General features: G+C 40.8%; 1 protein-coding gene across 1 annotated transcript in view; it reads left to right on the plus strand.

Annotated features, from left to right (window-relative positions):
- The window catches only part of CDK14 (cyclin dependent kinase 14), a 582,239-nt gene that overhangs the window by 424,706 nt on the left and 142,556 nt on the right, over positions 1 to 14,977 (plus strand). The gene's annotated exons all lie outside the window — the stretch shown is intronic.

Raw genomic sequence — 14,977 nt, forward strand, 5'->3', positions numbered from 1 at the left:
TTCATTAATTACAAATGACTAAGTGCTTCCAATATGCGGAGTGAATATATACATTTTCCCTTCAAGCTTCTATAATTTACTGAGAAAAATTTTGGTTACTTGCTCTTGCATATTCTGCCTGTTAGTGGAGTCGTCCTTTGTTTTTACAATTTATTTGTCTGTAAAGATAGAATTAATGACATTCCTTATGAGAGGTTTTCACCATGTGTATCTCATTTGAGTTGACTGGCTAATAACGTAGCTGTATCCTCATCAGTTAGGCTGGCATCCGTGTCTACAAAACAGAATTTCCATCAGGGTACTATGATCTGCCTGTGTGACTTCTTGAAACACTACTAGGAAAAGTATTACCTTGTAAAAACGAAAACTTGACATTTTGATTTATTTTTTAAAAACTAGTGATATATAGTCCATTAATTTGAGTTTAAACATGTAAAATGTTCTGCATGCCTGTCGTACAGCATGCGGTCTTATTTAATGTGGAATACTTAAACCTCTAAACTGGAATATCTGAGAGAAAATGCAGACCACTTTTAAAGTAAGTTGTCACTTTTTTCCTTCGCCAGTAGATGGCAGTCAAGAAACTTTCAGTTTTAATTACACTTAGAGAAAGGATCTGAAATGTGGTAATTTAATTTTTATAGGAGAGATGAAAGGTTTGGAATTGGAAATTTAATAAAAATCAATGGAATGAATTATTGTAAAATAATTCTGTTTTTTTTTTCTTTTTCCCTGTTACAAAACATGGATTATAAAGTGCAGACCCACCGTAAAATTACTGAAAGGGAGGGGCGCCTGGGTGGCTCAGTGGGTTAAAGCCTCTGCCTTCGGCTCAGGTCATGATCCCAGTGTCCTGGGATCGAGCCCCATATCGGGCTCTCTGCTCAGCGGGGAGCCTGCTTCCCCCCTCTCTTTCCGCCTGCCTCTCTGCCTACTTGTGATCTCTGTCTGTCAAATAAATAAAATCTTTAAAAAAAAAAAAAAAAAAAAAAATTACTGAAAGGGATTTTATGGAAGATCTCATAGTCCATTATTTAATGAGGGGAAAAGAGCTATGAATAATTTCTGTTATGGAAGCCAAGTTTATTCTCTTGCTCCTCTTCCCCTCTTCTGGGGCACCATCAGGAATAAATTATCAATCCCAAAGAATGACTGAGTTGAGAAACTATTTTTATTCTCAGTATTTTTCTTCCGAAAGTATACAGTGTGATGAGAATTTTTCTATCTTCTTGGGCTTCCCCAAGGACTCTTTGTACTTTTACTGAAAATTTTAAGTAACTTCTATGTTCTGGAAGACTATAGAAACTTAACAATTTAAGATGGATTTTTTTTCTTCTTTTTTTAACCAAGCAATAAGCGCCCTTTCACTGCTCCAGCTGTTCCTAATGGAGTCTGGGAACGCAGCTCTTTGTAGATGCTCCACTGTGGGCTGTGAGAGAAGGTTAGCTTCCCCATGTTAGTAACTAAAATCTGAAGTATTGGGAAAATAAAGTAGAGGAGACTATGAAAAGATTTTGAATAAATAAAGTTAGATGCAGAGAGGAATAATTAAGACAGTCGTTTGGCCTGCCAAGGTTCTGCATCAGAAATGATGGAGTCATGTGTTTATTTTGGTGTGAACAGAATTAACCTCCATCAACAACATACAAAAGCATTTATCAAATGTGCTCTGAAAAGTCCTATGTTGTAGTGCAAGTCAAGCTAACAGATTGGGAACTTCATGAGATCAGGGAATGTGCATAGTTTGTATTTTGGTGTTCAATAAATATTTGTTGCTCTGAGGTCTACTGAATGTTTAAAACAGATACCATTTATATGACTTTTCTGGGATAGACATATATAAATTGGGCTATATATGTTTAAGGTATTTAATATTATGGATAAGTACCATTATAGACACTTAATACATAGAAGGTAATGGGGGCCCAGAAGAATGATGTGTTTAGATGGTGAACGTCGTAGGTGCTGACAGATAAGAAAGATACTCCAGGCAAAGCTTGGGGCTTGTGGGTAAGAGTAGACATGATAAATATTTCCTGAGTTAGCTTGAGAGGTGCCAAAGGGAAGCAAGGTAATAGACTGAGGCAAAGGAAGCAAATCTGTGAATCCTTTCATACAGCACTTAATCAAATCATCAGGGGAGCCCTCGTCTCTGACCTCCTGGACCTCATCCTCCAGGGGAAGAAGGTACACATTCCCAAAGGGGAAAAACAGCAGTGCTAGGGTCTGCCTGTCCCACTCCCACCCTGTACCTCCTTATTCTGTCCCTAAAGTATGCCTTAGAAAGTCTGAGGGAAAGCAAGAGAATCTGAACCTTAAGGACGTACTTTGTTTTGTTTAGTAGATTTCATTTTTTAGAGCGGTTTTAGCCTCATAGCAAACTTGAGCAGAAGGTACAGAGATTTCTCCTATACCCCTGCCCCAACACATGCACAGCCTCTCCATTATCAACATCTCCCACTACAGTGATATATCTGTTACAGTTTCATGAACCTAAACTGACAGCATTATCATCCAAAGTTCATAGTTTATATTAGGGTTCCCTCTCAGTGTCGTATGTTCTTTAGGTTTGGACAAATGTGGAATGACATATATGTACCATTATAGTGTCCTACTATAATGGTTTCACTGCCCTAGAAGATCTTCCGTGCTCTGCCTATCATCCCTCCCTCCCCCACCCAACCCCCCTGGCAACCACCTTTTTTTTTTTTTTTATTGTCTCATAGTTTTGCCTTTTCCAGAATGTCATAAAGTTGGAATCATACAGGGTGTTGCCCTGTATGATTGACTTCTTTCACTTATTAATATGCACTTAAGTTGCCTTCATGTTTCCTCATGGCTTGATAGCTCCTTTCTTCTTAATATTAAATATTTCATTATCATGGTATATTACAGTTTATTTATCGATTCACCTCTGGAGGGACATCTTGATTGTTTTAAGTTATGGCAATTATGAATAAAGATGCTGTAAACACTTGTGAGCAGGTTTTTATGTGGACGTCAGCTTCCAACTCCTTTTGGCAAATACCAAGGAGTATGACTGCTAGGTCATACATACTTTGCTTAATTTTTTAATAGCTAATACATTTGAGCAATTCAAGATATCGAACAGTATGAAAAAGGAACATGGTGCAAAGCCTCCCAACCATTTTTGCCATCTGCCACTTCCTCAGAACCACTGCCCTCAGATTCCCCCTCTTCCATTTTATTATTATAATGTTTCTTACCTTTATGTATTTGTAGGAAATGATGAATATTTATACTTTATATTTCTAATATTAAACATAATTTTGTATCTTGCTTGTCTCATTAATGCATCTCACAGGTCTTCTCATATCACTGCATGAAGAAGACCAGTGGGGCTCATAGCTGCATTGTTTTCCATTTTATGGATTTAATCTACTTTCTACTTATGGGCTTTTGGGTTGTTTCCAGGTTGTTGCTATTATAAATAAACACACACACACACATATATACATACACACACGGGTCACATGTATACAGATATATGTGATAGATAAATTACTAGAAGTAGGGTTAAAGAATCAACAAATATATCCAATTATAACTTTCAACACCCTGTCAGATTGTCCAGAAGGATGGTGCCCATTGGCTCTGTTACCAGCAAACACATGAGAACACTGCTTCTCCACTCCACAGGCTACAGTCAAACTTTCAGATTTTGCCAATCTGTTAGGTGACAAAAGGAATCTCAACACAATTTTTAATTTCATACTCCTTTTTATGATGAGGTTGAGCATCCTTTTGTGTTTCAAGATCACTTTCATTTCTTCTTCTGGGAACAGTTAATATCTTTTGCCAATTTACAGTTGAGTTATGTGTGGTTTTTTTTTTTATCAGTTTCTGCAGGTTCCTTATGCATTGAAGAAAGCAATTTTGAAAATAATCCTCACTTTCATATCTTACTTTTCTTGCTTAACTGAATCAATTTTGCCCTAAGAGAAAAAAAGGTGTAATGGTTGAGAACAATGCAGTAATTATAGTTTTTAGAAGATCAGTTGTTATTAGAGATCTGTGTATAAATCTATATGTATGTACCTTTGAAGGAAAAACTTTTCAGATGGATTATTTTATAGCTATGATCTAGGTCATGAGTAAAGCTAAAAAGCTGAGTCTCTTGGTTTTAACATATTCTAATCTAATGACCTACAAGGTCTTTTTTGTTTTTTTTTTAATTAACTTATCCTTATAGTTAATTTCTATAGAATAAGTCCAATTTATTTATTAATCCAGCAATATTTATTGAGCACCATTTGTGTGGCTAGGAAGTGGGGGTGTTGCAGTGAACAAAGCACATGAAATCCCTGACAGGTAGGAGAGACCTATAATACATAAAATATACAGTATATTAGGTGGCAATGAGTATTCTGGAGGAAAATAGAGCAAGAAATGGGATCAGAAAGTGCCAGGGAAGGGGGCACCTCACAGTTTTAAATTGTAAATGTAATCAAGGAAGACCGCTCTGAAAAGATGACGTTTGATTCAAGGACATGAGAGAGAGACAGCCACAAAGATATTTGCGGAATTTCCAGACAGAGAGAACCGCAAATACAAAGGCCCTCCAGTGGGAAGGAAAGAGGAGAGTATAAAATCAGGTCAGAGGCAACAGGCACTGTGCCAGCAGGAGTCCTTCACCCTTTACTCTGAACCAGACAGAAAGTACTGGAAGATTTTGAACAAGGCTGCACATGATCTGGGTTGCATTTTACTAAGATTATTTTGTGTCTCATGCTGAGAATGGGGGGTCCAGGCTCAAGCAGGGAGACCAGCTCAGAGACTGGGACAGGAGTCCAGGAGAGAGATCACGAAATGTGTCATGAATAAAGTGATTTTACCTTCTCAACTTCTCTGTTTTAGCAGAGAACTTAATCTGGCTTTCCCTTGGAAAGTGTAGCAAAACTAGAGAAACATTTTTAAGAGCAATTGCCAAATATGTAAAAGAACAATTAGATAACAACTGGGTCTTATTCTTTAGTATTTACTCTGTATCCTCTTCTGCTCTTACATTTATGCTGACACCAAATTCCTTAACCTCATTCCTTAACCTTTTGTAGGAATTTGCTTACTCCCACAGCAGCCAGGCAGCTGGGACAGGCCACTGCTGCATAAAATAAGTATATATGTAACACACACATGCACACACATACACATACATGTGTGTGTATGTTGCATAGAATAAGGATTCTAACTGGGGGAGGTGCTGCTTTTCCATCATTTCCTTCTATTTAAATTTCTCTTTAAAGAAGTGGGAAATGGATCTGGTGTTTTGAACCTGATTGCTGTCCCGTTTCTCTTCCCTCACCCTTGGGTTTCTGTAGTATACGGTCTTCAAAGAAGAGGTCTCTCCCTCCCTTTCTCTTTCTTCTGCCTCCTCCTGCCTCTCCCCCCAACCCCCAGCCTTATATCAGAGCATTTCTTTTATCACCAAGCTCAGGACACTTGCTATGGGCCAGCCCCAGAGGTGAGAGGTTGTTCTTAGCACTTCGGTAATTCTGTGACCTCTGATTGGATTCATCACAGGCCAAGCCCCGTTCTCTGACAAAAAGTAAAAGTCCACTGTAAAATTAGGACAGTTTTCCTTTCACTTGTTTCATAGTTACTCAGTAACGGGATACTTCTGCGTAATGCTCTGTTCTCAGTTTCCCTCTGAAATAGTAAGAGGCTTTCCCATGTGATTCCCAGGATCACTTTCTCCTGCCTGCTTTGCCCGCCACTACTTTACATCGACAGAGGCAACCGGCTTCTGTGTCCCCAGTGAAGTGATACTGGAAATTCTTTGTTAGGTAACACAGACTTAGCATTAATATTTTTAAAAAGATTTTATTTATTATTTGGCAGAGAGACACACAGTGAGAGAGGGAACACAAGCAGGGGCAGAGGGAAAAGGAGAAGCAGACTCCCCACTGAGCAGAAACCCAATGCCCGGACTCGATCCCAGGAGCCTGGGATCATGACCTATGCCGAAGGCAGACGCTTAAAGACTGAGCCACCCAGGCGCCCCAGCATTAATATTTTTTTAAAAAACACAAAAAACACATCTTGCATGCATACTTGATGTGTTGCTTGGGTTTTGCAGAGTTGTGGTCATTCCTAAATCAGGGTAGAACACAGGGAGACATTGGAGGCTCTCCAGGCTGGTAAAAATGGGCGGGTGATTGAGGATGCTGGAAAAACGCTGAGATTTCCTCCTGTTGAGGAAAACCCTTGGTTGGGAGACAAGCACTGTTTTGTTTGTGCTATAACTGTTTAAGCAAATGGAACATTAAAGCTGGAATACCCTTCAGGGGCATCCGGTCCTGCTCTCTCCCTTGTAAGGTTAGGAACCCAAGGCCAGGGATGTTAAGGGATTTCTCTGAAGTTAGTGAAAGAGGTGGAAATAGATCCCAGGTCTTCCTGGGTTTCCGTGCAGTGCTCTTTTCTTCAGCATACATCATGGAAGATCATGCTACTGGACCTGAGCAAGAAGACTATATCATGATTTCTCACTGACCTTTTTCCAGTGAGCATTTTATTGACCATCAGTCTATAAAGAAAATAACAGAAAACTAGAAGGTATCTGGTCTCTGTATCTAGCGAACTACATAGAACCACAAATATCACTTTGTTTAAAGTAGTTTGACCTCTGGGTACCTGGGTGGCGCAGTCGGTTAAGCATCAGACTCTCAATTTCCGTTCAGGTCATGATCTCAGGGTCATGATCTTAGGATGGTGAGATCATGTCCCACGTTGGGCTCCATGCTGGGTGTGGATCCCGCTTAAGATTCTCTGTGTCCCTCTGCCCCTCTCCATTCTATTCTCTCTCTCTCTTTCTCATAAACAAATAAACAAACAAATGTAGTTTGGCCTCAAAATAACATGTAGACTCCATGTGTGATACTTTAATTCATCTCTTAAGTGCTCCCAACAAAAGGGCATTCAACAGCATTCTGTTAATGACAGATTATTATTCAGGAGTTTAAAAAAGAAGGGTGCTTTTGGGAAGAAAAAAAATGTTCCTAGACCAGAAGCAATTAAAAGTAATAAAATTTAGACTAAAATAAATCTGTGTTCCCAAATCAAGCAAGAGAACAGAGCATTTCTAAAGTGGTTCTGTTATTCTGAAGAGAAAGTTATCTAATACAAGAGACTGATTAAAGAAGATTTGATTAATATTTTTCAATTTTTTCAGTAAATGAAGTGAGATGAAAGAAATATTTGCCATTGGAGGCAAATTACAGAATGGTAGTATTTGTCTAAGCCCACAGACATATTGACCTTGAAGACAACATTTAAATATAGACTTAGTTACAAACAGAAAGACAAATTCCATACGCTTTCACTTAAATGTGGAGCGTTACTGAACAGGCAGTGGGCAGGGGATGGATTAAATGGGTGACAGGTGTTGTATGTAAGGGATGAATCACTAAGTTCTGCTCCAGAAACTAATATTACACTGTATGTTAACTAACTGGAATTTAAGTAAAAACTTGAAAAAATAAAAAAATAAAATGAATGAATAAATAAATGGCAGAAGCAGACCCATAAATACAGAGGGCAGACCGATGTTTGCCAGAGGGATGGTGTGGGGAGGTGAGCAAAATGAGTCAAGAGGGGAGTGGGAGATACAGGCTTCTAGTTATGGAATGAGGAAGTCACAGGGATAAAAGGTACAACCATAGGGAATATAGTCAATTATAATAGTATTGTTTGGGGACAGATGGCCACTATGCTTGTGGTGAGCATAGCATTAATGTATAGAGATACTGAATTTTGTCATCCACCTGAAATCAATCTAACATTGTGTGTCAACTATACTTAAATATTTTTTTTTTAAGATTTTATTTACCTATTTGAGAGAGAGACAGTGAGAGAGAGCATGAGAGGCGAGAAGGTCAGAGGGAGAAGCAGACTCCCTGTGGAGCTGGGAGCCGGATGCGGGACTCGATCCCGGGACTCTGGGATCGTGACCTGAGCTGAAGGCAGTTGCTTAACCAACTGAGCCGCCCAGGTGCCCCCACTTAAATATTTTTTTAAAAAAAAAAGGATAAAAGAGTATGCACAGAGCATCAGAATAATAAAAAAGAAATTAGAGGTTAAAAATAGAGATAGATAAATATGGACTTAGTTGTACTAAGGTTTTGTAATGAGGGGAAGAACTTCTCCTCCAGCCCTGCCTATTCACAGGCGTGACTGGGGCTCAAAAACCAGATCTAGACTTAATTCCAGCGAGAAGATGTAAATTATTTCAGAAATAGGATGCTATGGTGATAACACCTTACCTTTTATGTTGTATTCTATTATTTACAAAGCACTTTTATATGTTGCTTCAACTGGTATTTAGAATAACTCTGAGTTATGAGAAGAATGTTTTTGCCTTAAAGCTGTTGTCCCATTTTACAGACAAGAAAGCGAAGCTCAGAGAGATTGTGGCTTGCCCAAGGCTCTATCTCAGGGTTATAGCAGAGGCCAAAACTCAATCCAGGTTTTACAGTCCCCAGCCTGGTAGTCCCACCCATGCCTGTGCCTGCCTTTCAATGGGTTTCCCTAACTGCAAACATAGGGGCATGAGGGAGAATTGTCAGTCTCTCCTCAGCCCTGCCTTGTGACATCTTGGACAAGATCTATACCTTCTTGTGGATACAGAACCAGCCTCTTCCCCTTTAACCTGTTCTTCCAATAAATTGTAGCTCCGAATCGCCCCCTGTGGATGTCTACCTTCAGACGTGCAGTCCTTAGTACGTATTATGGGAATTGCCCAGTTTCATGATTTGCAGCCCTAAGGAAGCTTGGACTCTTAGCCTTGATTCGCTCTCTTGGCTTTTCCCCTAGTCTTTAAGAAGGTAGTGGAAAAGCTGTGGAAGCAGCAGAAGTTGTGTGGGACGTTCAGTGCAGGGAGGTGGAAAGGAGGACATCTTCATGCCAAGATGTTGCCCTGCAGAGACCACACCTTCAGTCAAGGGATCCTTGTGGATGTGCAGAGACCTGTTCCTTGCTCTAGAAGAATGGTGTCTGCTCCATCCAGCTCACAAAATCCTCTGGGATTTAAATGAGATAATCTATTTTTTTACATTCTCTTTATTGCTTTGTATTTACTTATATTCTGCCTCTTTTTAAGATCTGAGCTAGCTGTATAATTGATATAAAAGTACTTTTAAACTGCTAAGGGAATGTAACTACAAAATATTTTGGACCATTTATAGTGTCCTCTGCCTGGTATTTCCTTTCCCATTGCCATTTATGCTTTATCTCAAGAATTGCTTTTTATGTCTTTCTTTAGATTGATTGATAGCAGTGGCAATAATCATGGGTTACATCTGGATATACAAGGGTGTGACTGTAATGGTTGTAAAAATGGACTTTAAAAATTATTATGCAAATATCTGATTCTTATCTCAGATTTTATTGCTAAAATTGTGGATCTGCCTGACCCAAGGCTTAGAAGAGTTAGACTCTCTCCACCCACTATCAACCACCACCTTCTCCAACTTTGCGGTTCCTCCTACCACCAGTGAATGCCACTCTGGTCACATAGTGAAAACGCCAGTTAATCAGTAAATTTATGAATGAAGTGAACTCTGTAGAGTGGAAGAAGTTTTAGCGAAGGTTCACTGTAACAGGAAGGGCAGAATGCCTTTACTTCCTTACTTCTCTGATTATGGCAGTCATGCTGGGAGGTCGCTTGTGGCTGCAGGCGGGAGAGAGCGTGCCCACATGGAGAGGCCACATTCAGTCAGCAGTAACGTGCCTCACAGACTCTCATGGCTCGGATTCTTATCAAGTGCTCCGCTAGGTACCAGGCAGCGTTGGAGGCGCTGAAGCCACGGTCATGAGTGAAGCAGACAAACCTCTTTCCATGTGGAGCTTATGTGTTCACAGAGAGACAGGAGACAGATTACAGGTCAGTGTGGCTGGAATAGTGTGGCCATGAACAGCTGCAGATGGTTCAGAGGGGTGGGTTCTGGAAGGCCAAGGTGAGGGAGGAGTTTGGGTTTTATTTGAAATGCAAGAAGAATCATGGAGCAGGGAAGGTTTTTGATCAAGGAAGGAAATTAACATTTTACGTTTTCAGAAGGACCCACTGGCTATAAAAAGTCATGGGCTGATTTTAGAGATGGAAAGAGACCTTTGCCTCATGTGTGAAGTCCTCTTGATTGGGAGTTTCTGTCTACAACTCTGTGTTGAGAAGGGTCTATAATGGCAAGTTGGACTTGGGGGAAATTATTCTTAGCAGTTAGCAGAGATGCCACAGACATGGAGAATAGAGCTGACCAAGGATCAGATACGAAGTAAGTCCTAGAAGTGGCCAGTGCTATAAAATAAAAATAAGGGGGCACCTGGGTGGCTCAGTCAGTTAAACATCTGACTCTTAATTTCAGCTCAGGTCATGATCTCAGGATCGTGAGATTGAGCCTCACGTCCAGCTCCACGCTCTGTGCAGAGTCAGCTTGAGATTCGCTCTTCCTCTGCCCCTCCCCCCACTTATGGGCTCTAAATAAATAAATCAAATCTTTAAAAAAGAGAAAAGAAATAACCAAAAAGTTTGATAATCACTCAACACCGTAAAATAATAATTCCATTCCTCCCCAGTAAGCAGACCTATGGGAGGGGATTATCTTTATAAATTGCAGAAACCCATTTCCATTGCAAAGTGGGGACTATCTGTACTGATTTTCTCTGTATCCGCTTGAAGAATTTCCCATGTATTTTCACTAGAGGGCATCAGTAGTGATGGAGACTAGCAGTGTCCAGAAAATGCCAGAGAAGATGTAATAAGGTTACAATTTTAAGGAGAAATAAAGTTCTTCTGACTGTAGCCTTATCAGAACAAAACAGAACAAAATCCCAAGTAGGCGAGTTTCATTACTCTCACTCTTGGAGTTTTGTAAAGATTCAGTTGGAGCATTATCCATACCTCATCTCACCAAGGTTGATATGGCATGCCAGTCACCAAGTAAAGATTTCCCCATCCCTTCAGTAATCTTGCTGTCTCCTCCCCACCCCCCAAAAGAGCTAATATCCTTGTATACGGTCCAGTGTGTGTGATTTGGTTAAAACCATGTCTAAGAAAAGAATTAGAGATTCAGCCTAACAGTGAGAACAGAATCAAATGAAGACAAGGATAACTTTCAAGGTACTGAAAGAACTGTCAGCTCTTTAAAAATGGCAGGCTTGAGTTGTTACATACCATTCATAGTACCATAAACCAGCCATACACTTGTTATGGCTTTCTTTGATTTATAACATGATGTTTTATGTTTATCCTGCACACAGTAAGTATAACTAGAAATCTATGCATTGGAAAAGGTCCTCCATGTCTCCTGACCCTGAACTTTTAAACATCTTTCCAAAAACTTAAAAAAAATAATAATAATAAGATCTTAGGAACGGGGGACAGGGAATTGGAAGTTTAGATCTAAAACAAGACAAGTTGATTCCTATGTTCAAGTTGGGTCTTGAGCCAAGTACATTGAGTAGTTAACTGTTTCCCCAGGGAAGGAGTGGGACCCCAAAGACCTAAGCTGTGCACAGTTAACCATCCTGAGTAGTAATTCTACTGTGAGATTCATGACTAAGTGATTGAACCAAGGGTAGGAGGAAGGTAGGATTTTCCCTTTTCTGTCCCTGGGACTTTAGAGGCACATGGACAACAGTGTTTGTAACCTGAGAATTTGTGTACAGTTTTCAGCATTTGAAAATTCTTAGAATGATGACTGAAAATTGAAGTGCTCATTGGTTTGCGATGCTATTTGTGTTGTATAGTTTTTGACACTTTGCCAAATGTTTTCCTGTGAATTACTCTCTTAGGAGGGCAGGTAGGCAGGAAGATAAATGTAGCTGAAGATCCGTGAGGAAAGCCCCACAAGGTAGCGCTGGGCCAGAAGCACACAGAGCAGTCAGTTCCGCCATGACAGGGCTCGAAACAAAGCACCCCAATGCCGGTGCCAAACCCAGATGAGTATCTGTTAGTTGCTCGAGCCTGTGTGGTGAGCTGGGTTTCAGCTGATCTTGTCTGGGTTCTGCAGGGTTCACCTCCAAGACACAGGCTGGGTTCTGGTCTCACCATACCTCTTGCATCCTCCTCGTAGCGACAGCTATAAAATAATGCTCTTCCTGTGACAAGAGACAGGAAGAGCACAATGCACACATCTAAACCTGCACTGTGTCAATACCACTGACATCCATTATTCACACCAAATATCATCTCCACGGGGCAAGGAAGGGAGGGTGGGGAGAGGGGCAAGAAGAAATATTTCCTGGATACTAATTTAATCTCCCAGATTAGAGTTTATGACTTCTGGGCTGATCAGCTACCCCTGGCTAAAATAAGTGACTCAGAGCCTTGATTTGTATAAAATGATGTTGATTTAAAACTCTTCTTTGGGCCATTATCATAGGGATCATGCAAGACAAATAGACACGATGATGGCATAATACCTCTTTTGCTAGTATAGAGGTGAAAGGAAAAATCTTGATTTATGTATGATGCGAGGAATATTTTACCCCCAAATACTCAGGTAAGATAAGATAAACTGACTACTAACGATTGGCTCAGTTTTAAGATCTGATGAAAGTTCCTTCACTTGCGCTTGTCCTCAATACAGCGCTGTCAGAATGTCTTTTTAGCTGCCAGACAATAATGTTTGCAACAGAGATTATTAAGAAAGGACATCATGGTGTAGCTACACAGTGCTTTCCCCTCTATAGCCAGCTTGGTAAACCCAACTAATAATCTCCTGACTGCTAAAAAGAACAATTGATATTCTCTCAACGCTCATCCTTGCTCTCCATGAGTGCATTAAAATCACAGACTTACCTATAAGGAGTTCGAAGAGTATTGAAATGTCTGTGATTTTCATCATTTCTTTATTGCCTCAGAAGGAGTACTTGAGGATAGCTTGAGTATTTACTCTCCCTAGAGTAACACTGCTTTCCCACGTACAGTATGTCTGCCTCGTAGATGTAGAACTTTACCGTACGAGATGATCAGTTTTTCAAGCATATCAGTAGTAGTTGTGATAATGGTAGTCATAGCTAGCAGGTATTAAATGTTTACTGTGCATGAGACACTCCTACCAGCTCTTGAGGTGCATTTCCTGATGGAACGCTCACAGTAACTGAAGTAAGTACTACTATTACTCCCATATAGGGCAGCAGAGGCACCGAGAGAGCTTTTTTTTTTTTTTTTAAGTATTATGTCCAAGGTTACTAGAACTGGGAAGACATGGTCTGGCACTTCCTGTGAACACAAGACAGATTCGTTTTCCTAGACAAAAGGTTAAGGCACTGACTGCCTACAGAAAGTGCATTGGGAGTGAAAAGAGTACGTTTGTGTGCATGCTTTTTTTAAGAGCTCTTTTAGCTTCACAGCAAGACTGAGGGAAGACACAGAAATTGCCCATACGTACCCTGTGTGTGCACACAGTCCCGGCCTCCCCGGTATCAACATGCCCCATGAGAGCGGGACATTTGTTAGAATTGCTGATCCTGCATTGTCCCATCATTTTAACTGAGAGTTCATAGTTTACATTAAAGTTTACTCCTGGTGAGCAAATGTATAATGTGGGTGTGGACAAATGTATAATGAGATGTATTCACCTTTACGGTATCATACAAAGTAATTTCACAGCCCTGAGAAATCCTCTGTGCTTTGCCCACTCCTCCCTTCCTCTGCCCCAACCCTGGCATCCACTGATCTTTCTACTGTCTTTGTAGTTTTGCCTGTTCCAGAATGTCAGCTCGTTGGAAGCATGCTGTTTTATATTGATGGCTAAAGGACATTTGTGCTCTGTTGTGCTGCTGCAGGCTTAGTGTATGGTTGAGGTCCAACTTCAAGTCTTTGCCAGTGGAGACACAGAGGGGTGTCCTGGTGTAGTGACGAAGAGCATGGACTCCACCTCTAGCTGGGCTGGGTTCAAATCCGGCTCTGCCACATGTGAGCTGTGTAACACGGACAAGGTGCCCAGTGTCTCACTACCTCGATTTCTCTGTGTGTAAGGTATAAGGTGGAGATGGCCATAGCCCCTCCTCCACAGTGTTGTCATGAGGACTAAAGTGAGTGCGTATTTGCAAACTACTTAGCATATAGAAAATAGAAAATTGCTAAATATCTAATAGGAGGCTTGGGTAGCCCAGCTCTTTGCGAAGGGGCAGTAGACTGGGAGCAGAGTCCTCGTTCAGCCTGTCGCAGTAGCCTGCATCATGGCCTCAGGCAACTCAACCTTTCCAACCTCAGTTTACTCCTGTAAAATGAAGTTCTTAGACTCCCTGATTGCTCACACTGCCCCTGAAGGTGCTGAGCACCCCCTTCCTGATCTCTTTCTCCCTTAGGGAAGTCTAGATGGAGGGATGGCTGGGGACGCATGGAGAATGAGACACAGAATCTTTCCTCTCCTTTGTTTTCTGGGCACTGTGAAGACATGATTTGTGAACAGTACACTTTAGACTTGCAAGAATGCCTGTGGTTAAACTTACCTAGAGAAAGACATCTTATGGGGAAGAGGAGCCTTCCTTGACTTTTAGATTGGATAGTTTGAAGACCTCGTCAGGGACTGCGCACTCACAAAGCCACAGTTGTACACATGTCCGAAAAGCCAAGCCATCAGAAGTAAAAATATTTAATGAAGTAGAAGAATGTTTGTTTCTAGAAGTTGCTAAGAGATTACTCATTTTAAAACGCCCTCGTTTAGGAATTAAAAAATGATTTGCCGCAGCCAGAGTAGGTCACGTTGCTTCCGTCTCCTGCATGCACCGTCTGAAGGTGGCTGCCGAGCATTTTGAGGTGGCCATCAGGGGACAGCATCAGGGCAGTGCAGTTCTGTTCAGCATGAATGTGTCATGTCAGAGCCTCATGGATAACATTCAAGGTGTGCCAGATCTCAGTCATTATGTATTTTGGGGCTATCAAGTGTGTTAAAGCTGTGACTTGCAGGTGTGTGAACATATGTATTATTTATGTATCATTTCCAAAATGCCTGTT

Source organism: Martes martes (genome assembly GCF_963455335.1).
Source record: "Martes martes genome assembly, chromosome: 11".
Classification (NCBI taxonomy): domain Eukaryota; kingdom Metazoa; phylum Chordata; class Mammalia; order Carnivora; family Mustelidae; genus Martes; species Martes martes.